The following is a 10,414-nucleotide window of genomic DNA, read 5'->3' as shown; positions in this document are numbered from 1 at the left end:
AAAGAAATATTATTAAATAAATGGATGTCCTTCCTCTATCAATATGATGAGCTATGTTGTATCAATCACTCGTATACCGTTTACTGAAGAGGTCAAAACCCCTGAAGGAGCACAAGGGGTTCAAAGGTCACTGAGGTTCAGAGTAGGGATGGCGAAAATTGAAAAAACTCTTAACCGGCTACTGAGACCCATTAACCGCTGGTTAACCGGTTAACCGGTAATCTTAAATTTTACAACGTTCGCGTGCCTGATATGCACAGCACTGATTTTTTTTCATTTTTATTTTTCACATAAGCCTTTTTTTTGCTGCGCAGACAGGACCTGTCATGTCCAGCCATTGTTGCCAGATGGAAAATGCTGATTATCGTACTAAAATCTAAAAATTATCGTTTTTTGGGAGGAAATTATTATTATAATTATTAATATTATTACAACCGGTTAACCGATGGCAGAAATTTTTAACCGGTTAAAGTTGATCTGGTCGATTATCGGTTAACCGGTTACTGGTTACCATCCCTAGTTCAGTGCTACAGTAAGGGAGGGAGAGCAGTGTGACTTGGAGTGCATCTTAATATGCCACCTTGCCTCCTCCACTTGCGCTTGTCTCCTCGCCCCGCCTCCTGGCCCCTCCTCCGTGGAGAAAACGATAAAGTTTCCCAGCTGTCAGCCTAGCCACAACAACTTTTGAGGGACTGTTTTTCATTCACCATCCCAATTGCAAACGAGAAAAAGACTCTACAATTGAGCTTTTGCAAGATATTGAAATATAATGCTGTTGTCAGTGATGTCATCATGACGAGAAGCGAGTGGAGGAGGCAAGTGGAGGAGGCAAGGTCACATATTGGGATGCACTCTTGGGGTGCTCCGTCATCACTCCGGGGAGGCTTTTCAGTGGCCTCCTAGGGCAGGGGTGGGGAACCTATGTCTCGAGGGTCGGTTGCAGCCATTGAGGCCATTTTATCCGACAACCCGATTTAATTTTAATGTTATGCAGTTTCACATGAAATATGGCATATTTTGTAATGGGAGTCTTAGGAAATACATTTGCAATACAATTAAGTTATATTCAGGGGACCTAGAGAAGGTGGGGGTCTGTTAGGCGGCTGCCTTCAATATAGGCCTAAAGCACAGAGGGAAATCCTGGTTTGTGTACATAGTACTGCCCTCGGAGGACTATTATGGCACTCGGATGAATTTGAGTGGCCCCTCGAAGGAAAAAGGTTCCCCACCCCTTGTCCCAGGGGCTTTATTGGTCATTTAGGGGCCAAAGGTAAGTGATAGGCTGCAGAGTTCAATGAGACTTTCAGTGGTCAATGAGCAATGAGCTCAGTAGTGGTCAGTGAGAGGATCAGGGTCACTGAGAGAAGGTCATTGGTCATTGAGTGGCTTCAGTGGTGATTAGAGGTTCTGGTCACTGACAATGTCAGCAGGGGTTCCTTCCATCCAAAGAGTTTAGCTGTCAGCAACTGGACTTCTGTGAATGTTGAGGATGTTTTGCTCCTCTTTCCAGATCAGCCTGATCTCCAAAAATTCCGTGCTCCTGGACACGGATGTTAAGGACACGAAATCCGTGTCCAGGAGCACGGATTTTGCCAAAATTCCGTGCTCCTGGACACGGAATTGTTTTCCGTGATGGGCACACGGAAGTGCTTTCTGTAGGCTATTACCACAGCACTGTGTTAACTCTATCATTAGAAAATACATACCCAATGCTGATAATAAACAAAATAATGCTATAGCAATTTAAGTTGTGCCCTGACCAAAACATTCCCTAACCTTAACCTGTTATTAAAGACATATTTTTGAAAAATACCTTTTCCAGTTGGTTGCTAGGCTATCAAACTCATATAATGAATGAAAGAAAACTAGCTGTGCCCAGACCAAAACAATCCCTAACCCTAACCTGTCAGTAAGAAATCAGTTTTTTTTTTTAGACAAAGTATTTGAAATAAGAAAAATCCTGAGAAAACACAAGACTGTGGAAATAGCCTATAGAAAGCACTTCAAACAATTCCGTGTCCAGGAGCACGGAAAACAATTCCGTGTCCAGGAGCACGGAATTTTGGCAAAATCCGTGCTCCTGGACACGGATTTTGTGTCCTTAACATCCGTGTCCAGGAGCACGGATTTTTTGGAGATCATGTTGCCCAGTTGAAGCTTTGTCAGTTCTGTTGGATGTAGATGACACTTCTCTAGATTGCTCCCCTCCACTAATGGCAAGGAGCCCCTTCCTTGCCAAGATGAGTGAAAGTCAGGGCTCAATCATTGGGGGAAGTGGAGTATCGTAGGGCCACTGGGTTCTCTTTGGCCATTGAAAGAGGGGATTAACCACCACTATTATCACTCCATTTCCTGGGTATTAGTAAAGCATCTATGTCTATACTACATGGGTTTCCCGTTTGTAAACAATGCCTGGCTGCACGACCCTGGCTGCGCACTGTTCAACCTCTGATTGTTGGACTCTACTGTCACTCAAAAAAATGTTCTCACGTGGTTGGCTACTTACTGTAGCATCTTGCCCCTCCTCACATCGCGAATGTTTGTAAAAGGTGAACCTATGTATCCTCTACTAATCTACTTCAGGGCTCAGGTATCACTTAAGGTGGGTGAAATGCAGCAACCCAACCTCTTTCCTAACTTTAGTCCCCCCTTATCTGGCCTTCATATAGGGCTCATATGTCATGCTGCTATGAAATGTCTCAGCAACCCTGCTGTAAAATCCTCAAGTTGCCAAGCTATTCTCAAGATGATTTCACCATGTACTATAGGTACACACTGACTACCACAATTAGATTAATCTGATTATGGTTGATATGATTATGATTAAGGGTCAATAATGGGTAAGCGGTTAGGGCATCAGACTTGTATCCCAAAGATTGTCGGTTCGACTCCCGACCCGCCAGGTTGGTGGGGGGAGTAATTAACCAGTGCTCTATCCCATCCTCCTCCATGACTGAGGTACCCTGAGCATGGTACCGTCCCACCGCACTGCTCCCTTGGGGCTCCCTTGGGGCTCCCTTGGGGCTCCCTTGGGGCGCCATTGAGGGCTGCCCCCTTGCACGGGTGAAGCATAAATGCAATTTTGTTGTGTGCAGTGATCACTTGTGTGCTGTGGAGTGCTGTGTCACGATGACAATGGGAGTTGGAGTTTCCCAAATGGGCTTTCACTTTCGCTTTCATTATTCGTTTCAGATTAATTAATATGTCATACCCTGGGCCCACCCATGCTTCCTGTGATGCTGCACAAAATGTTACTTCTTTGTCTGGCCAGGCCCGCTATCTATTGCTGTTTGATAGAACATTTGACTATGTTACACCCTCATTTTTTCTGAGTCTTTCTATCTTGTTTTTGTGGAGTTATAAACTGGAATGTGAAAATTGACCCTATCCCACAATGGTGAAGAATCTTTTAAAAAAAAAATCCTAGATCTGGATCGTTATCCGGATCACCACCAAACACATCACCTAAACTAATTTCCAACAACTCAACAAAATTTCACCTAAATCCTTGCATAATTTTTTTAATTATCCTGCTGACAGACAGACAGACAGACAGACAGACAGACAGACAGACAGACAGACAGACAGACAGACAGACAGACAGACAGACAGACAGACAGACAGACAGACAGACAGACAGACAGACAGACAGACGTGACCGAAAACATAACCTCCTTGGCGGAGGTAACAAAATATTACTTCTTAGATATATTAGTAGGGTTGGAAAGGGGGGTCCACGCGCACCCCCCGGCTTTTTTCACGCCACCTGATTTTTTTGTATCTTTAAAGTGTCTACTTTAAGAATCTGACAGGTGCCAAGCTGAAATAATGTCCCTTGGCCTTCATTTTTAACCATTTAATGCACCTGACAGGAATCCAACAGATTGAAACAATGACAGAGAATAAGTCATAACTTTTGAAGTATACTACATACAGAGACAAATTAACACATTCTACTATACAATATTGACCTGAGGAATGAATCTAAGTTATTGTTTTTGACTTTTGACAACATTTAAACAGCATATTTGCTCATAAACAGCAATAAAATGATCCAAAATATGTAGACACTCAACTATCTTTAAATTTTTTTGAGTTTTGTTGTCTTTTGTTCACCACCTGCTCTTCCTTTATCATTGGCAGTGTAGATGTGAGTATTATATCAGGTATTAAGCTGAAATTATGACCCACAGTCTCCATTTTTGACCCTTTAATGCGCCTGACTGAAACCCGACAGACTGAAACAATGATACAGAATGGGTCATAACTTTTGAAGTAAGCTACATACAGAGACAAATGAACACATTTTCCCACACAATATTAACCTGAGGAATGATATTAAGTTGTTGTCTTTGACATTTCACAACATTTAAACTGCATGTTTGGTCATAATCGACAATAAAATGGCCTAAAATATGTAGACACTCAAGTATCTTTTCATTCTTTTGAGTTTTATTTTCTTTTTGTCCACCACCTGCTATTCCTTTATCATTTGCAGTGTAAATGTGAATATTATATCAGGTTTTAAGCTGAAATAATGACCCACAGTCTCCATTTTAACCCTTTAATGCGCCTGACTGGAGCCCGGCAGATTGAAACAATGATACAGAATGGGTCATGACTTTGGATGTGAACATCATACAGAGAGATCAACACATTTCCCAATGTTGACCTAATGAATGATATTAAGTTCTTGTCTTTGACATTTCACAACATTTGAACTGCATTTTTGGTCATAATTGGCAATGAAATTGCCTAAAATATGTAGACATTCGAATCTTTTCATTCTTTCGGGTTATATTTATTTTCAACACCTGCTCTTCATTCATAATTTACATTAAAAAGTGCATGATGTAAAAATGTACGAGTATTAAGCTGGAATAATGACCCACAGGGTTCATTTGTAACCCTTCAATGGACCTGAATGGAACCAACAGATTGCAACAATGATACAATTCATTGGGCAGTCATGGGTAAATTGGGCTCTCATGGGTAAGCGGTTAGGGCGTCAGACTTGTATCCCAAAGGTTGCAGGTTCGACTCCTGACCCGCCGGGGGGGTGTAATCAACCAGTGCTCTCCCCCATCTTCCTCCATGGCTGAGGTACCCTGAGCATGGTACCGTCCCACTGCACTGCTCCCCAGGGGTGCCAATAAGGGCTGCCCTTTTGCACGGGTGCAATTTCGTTGTGTGCAGTGTGCAGTGTTCACTTGTGTGCTGTGGAGTGCTGTGTCACTATGACAATGGGAGTTGGAGTTTCCAAATGGGCTTTCACTTTCTTTCTTTCAATGGGGGTTAACATTTGAAGTAAACCACAGTACAAAGAAAAGGTAACCCATTTCCAAGTTTGTCAGCCATGAGTGTGTTTTACACTGGCATGTTTCTCTGTCCCGTACATTTGCCATAACAAGCCAAACAGTCTATGTCTGCAGAAAAAGGTGAAAGACGCATCTTCATGTTTAGCTACAAATTACATGTGGAGGTTTTGTAATATGAAAAAGGAAAGAATATACGCACACCACAGATGCTGCCTTGTCGTGAGACACATGACAAAGACCTTACAGGTCGAGACATTGTGTTAGCATTTGACACATTAAATTACGACAAGGGAGCTTCTGTGGTGTGCGGATAGTCCTTCCTTTTTTTCTTGTGCGTTCTTTTATGTCCTGCGGCAATTGCTTTTTGGGATGTGCCTTTACCTCACATTTTTTTTGAAGGTTCTGCTAATAAGTCATAAAGAAGCCTCTTTTGTTTCTTGAACCTCTGAATGATGATGGTGTTAGTTGGTTATTAAGTGGAAGATATATTTTTGAAAACGAGACACTGTTTCAATCTGAAACTCAATAGCATACTCAAATGTATACTTTAAATGAGCAATAAGAAGCACCCAATAAAACTTGAAAGAATGAAAAAAGACTGCTTATTTTCTACACATTTTGGGTATTTTAATGCTATTTTTTCTCTAGGAACACGATTTAAAGGTTGATGACAGTCATTCACAAGTGCTTCGTTGAATTTCTTGGTTCAGTATTGTATGGGAAAATGGGTTAGCTTTTCTTCTCTTTTTTTCTCTCTCTTACTTCTGAAGCCAACCCACACTAGATCTTTTTATTGTATTATAAATTTAAATGTTGTCAAATGTCAAATCAACAACTTAATTTCCTTTTTCAGGTCAGTATTGTATAGTAAAATGTGTTCATTTGTCTCTGTATATAGTTTAATTAAAAAGTTATGACCCATTCTGTATCATTGTTTCAATCTGTTCCAGTCAGGCGCATTAAAGAGTTAAAAATGGAGACGGTGGGTCCTTTATTTCAGCCTAAACCCGATATAATAGTCACAAGTGCACTGTAAATGATAAAGGAGGAGCCGGTGGTGGACAAAAGACAATGAAACTTAAAGATACTTGAGTGTCTACATATTTTAGGCCATTTTATTGTCGATTATGACCAAAAATTAAGTTCAAATGTTGTCAAATGTCAAAGGCAACAACTTAATATCATTCCTCAGGTTAATATTGTATGGGAAAATGTGTTCATTTGTCTCTGTATGTAGTTTACTTCAAAAGTTATGACCCATTCTGTATCATTGTTTTAGTCTGTCGGGTTTCAGTCAGGCGCATTAAAGGGTAAAAAATGGTGACTTGGGATCATAATTTCAGCTTAATACCCGATATAATACTCACATTTACACTGCCAATGATAAAGGAAGAGCGGGTGGTGAAAAAAAGACATCAAAACTCAAAAGAATGAAAAGATAGTTGAGTGTCTACATATTTTGGGTCATTTTATTTCTGTTTATGAGCCAATATGCTGTTCACATGTCATCAAAAGTCAAAAACAACAACTTAAATTCATTCCTCAGGTCAATATTGTATGGGAAAATGTGTCAATTTGTCTCTGTATGTAGTTTACTTCAAAAGTTATGACCTATTCTTTGTCATTGTTTCAATCTGTTGGGTTCCTGTCAGGTGCATTAAATGGTTAAAAATGAAGGCCAAGGGACATTATTTCAGCTTGGCACCTGTCAAATTCTTAAAGTAGACACTTTAAAGATACAAAAAAATCAGGTGGCATAAAAAAAGCCGGGGGGTGCGCGTGGACCCCCCTTTCCAACCCTACTATATTAGTCTGGCTCTAAGTTCTGATTGGTTTTAGCTGTAATGATTACCCTGCACCTGATTAATTGTAAATCGCTACGGATAAAAGTGAGTTTTATTGGTGCATTTTCAGCAAGAGTTTATTTTGAAAGGGTGTCAAACATGAAAACAACCTTAGTATGCAACTTACGTGAGAACCAGGCTGGCTCATTACTTTTTGAAAATTCTGCACGTTTTCGACAATTCTGAATGACATTTGTATGTCATGTCAGCATCAATGGAAAGGCCCTCCAATGGGTCCACAATACACTACATTACATTAACTTACACTTAGCTGACGCTTTTATCCAAAGTGACATACAGATATTGCAGGGTATTGGTTACAGTCCCTGGAGCAGTGTGGGGATAGGTACCTTAGGTAGGCTCAAGGACACTTCAGCCATGGAGGGAGGAAGGGATTGGTAAAGGGTGGGGATTGACAGTAGCGTTTTGGAGAGGGTGGGGATTGAACCTGCAACCCTGTGATCTACAGTCCAGTTCCCTAACCATTACACCACGGCTGCCCCCAAATACAACACACACAAACACAAAATACAATTTCCCATTTACTTAACATAAAAACTGACCAGGTTTAATTATTGTACTTACTTAGACTTGAAAGGCATGAATGGCAACAATCAGGGAAAAAATGTGAAAAGAAAGTGCACATCCCCTCTCAAGGTGCAGGACAAAGGCTGATTCAAGTTCTACTTGCTTAAAGTCTGCACACTTCAAATCCTTTCATTACATTATTCTATGACAGACCAACATTTTGACTGTCATAGTGCATCTGAAGATCTCACAATCGAAACATTATTCAGCCACGGAATAAATGTAACCCAAGGATTTCAAAAGAATGGCAACAATGACATGCTAAAAGACTCGAAGTAAGAGGGGAGCATTAGAGTGACTCAGAAATGAGGTCTTTATTGTTCTTTTAAGCTTCAAGAACCAACAAGGCTTTGATGCATCATGCTCACAATGAAATATGTCATTGGTCTTTGTGTGTGCGTGTGTGTGTCTGTGGAGTGGGTGTGTGTGTGTGTGTGTGTGTGTGTGTGTGTGTGTGTGTGTGTGTGTGTGTGTGTGTGTGTGTGTGTGTGTGTGTGTGTGTGTGTGTGTGTGTGTGTGTGTGTGTGTGTGTGGGCGCGCGCGTATGTGTGTGTGTGAGTATGTGTGTGTGCGTATGTGTGTGTGTGTGTACATGTCTGAATGTGTTCATGTTACCTTTGCCTGCAAGGTCTGTTCATACAACTGGTGTAAAATAATTCTTTCTGGTAACTAACACTGTTCTGTAAACTATAGTCTTTGCTAAATATCAACTAAAGGAGTACTGTAGCTGTGCTAGTGCCATATCTCTGATGTTGTAGGTGTGATCGAATGTCATCTGCACACTGACATTGTTATTCATTTTCTTATTTAATGAATTTATTTTTAGTCGGGGATGTCACAATTAATGCAACAGTACTCTATTCCTGAGCAAAATCTGTGTATGGACAATGTAAGAAGCACTGTGACACGGTAGTCAATGACATCATGTTTTGAAATGTCTTTTAAAGGGTCGATGCACATTGAATATGGCTATATAGAATGTCTGATGCTTGATAAAATGTGCTTGACAAGTGAGATGCAGAATGTGCATTGTTGCAAGTTTCAATTATATTTTGATTTTCAAGGGTGAATTAACGCACAGGCCAACAGGGCCCAGGGCCAGGACTAGGGGCCACATGTTCTAAGGCAGTGGTTCTTAACCTGGGGTGCGGGCACCCCCTGGGGGTGCGCCAGAGATTTCACGGGGTGCGCGGAATTGTGTTTGTGTTGAGGTTGTGTCCAAAATTCTGTTAGCAAACATTATAATTAGGCCAATTCGAAACCAAATTTAAACCGGTTTTGGTCACCATGTCAAGTCATTAAGGTATTAATGAATGTCTCAAGCAAGAATCATTGTGATAAATAACTGAAATCCTTTTTTTTTAGGGCATATAGAAGTGTAGAAGTTTGGGTTGGGGGTGCGCGGCTTCTCTTGGTCACAGGTAAGGGGGTGCGTGACGAAAAAAAGGTTAAGAACCACTGTTCTAAGGGGCCAAGACAAACTGAACCCTCCCCCATCCCCCTTCCCCAAGCATCTCAAGTACTAATTCCATCATTTTTTCTGCGCCCACATACAGTATATTGAATATTTCTGGCAGCTACGACACGCAAGGTCCACTGATGATAAGAGGAGAGTTGCTTTACTGATTCCGAAGGAAATTAAGAATCATGACTCGGTAATGATGCAAATACTCGTTAGCATTGTCCATACAGAATGTGATTTGATACACAGTAACCTGAGTGCTGCCACATATTGTGTGCTCCATACCATTTTTAAATGATCCTAAGCACAGTGAGGATCTGTATCTCTCTCCATTGTATTGTCGACTACAAACTTCACTAAAGACTAAAGCACTGAAGCAAGGGCAGAGACATTTAACAGGCAAACTAAAAAAAAACAGGCATACTAAAAAAAAAAAAGAAATTCCTCTGTTCTTGTGTGTGTTCATTTTTTTGTTTGTTTTCTTTTTGGAGGAGGGTTGCAGAATATGTGCTTTTATCAGCTGAGATACGGCAACCCAGAGAGGACACATACTGTATAGCATCTTTTTTCCTATAAGCTAGGTTGTGCATAAGCTCTGGCACAGTGAGCTCCCTGTTGTTCATGTTTATCATGGCTGTACGTCTACTAATGCAAGTCAGAAATGAAAAAAATTATAAACAACAAACAAAATGAAAAAATATAAGATTCTGGAATTTGAACAATATAAAAAAATGATTGGACAGATGGTGACGTTGTGACTTATAGACTAAATGTCTGTCTGTATCCTGAATTCACAGATCCTTTGAATGGACTCCATGGGCTAAATACACATGACTTACTATGGGACAGGTTTTGATGGAAGGACTATAGACCACAACGACATTAACTAATACATAAGGAAAATAAATGGAGGGATTAAATCATATACTTTAACAGGACATTATCACTAAACAAAAACGCATTTATAAATGTTGACGTTCTACTTTGTAATATCAAATGTAATTCAAACTTCAAATAAGTTCTAAATAGTTGTAAATTTTTTTTAACAATGTGACTGTATGTAAGGCTGACAGTTTGGTCCACACAGAATGTACGTACGATGTCTGTAAGAGAACAGAATACACAAAAGGTAAGGTCAAAATACATTGTAATAGCACCCTGTTAAAATGGTAAAACAAACGACGTGTTTTGTGCTATGCTTT

The sequence above is a fragment of the Engraulis encrasicolus genome, chromosome 11 (assembly GCF_034702125.1).
Source record: "Engraulis encrasicolus isolate BLACKSEA-1 chromosome 11, IST_EnEncr_1.0, whole genome shotgun sequence".
NCBI lineage: Eukaryota > Metazoa > Chordata > Actinopteri > Clupeiformes > Engraulidae > Engraulis > Engraulis encrasicolus.
This window is presented reverse-complemented; position numbering follows the sequence as displayed.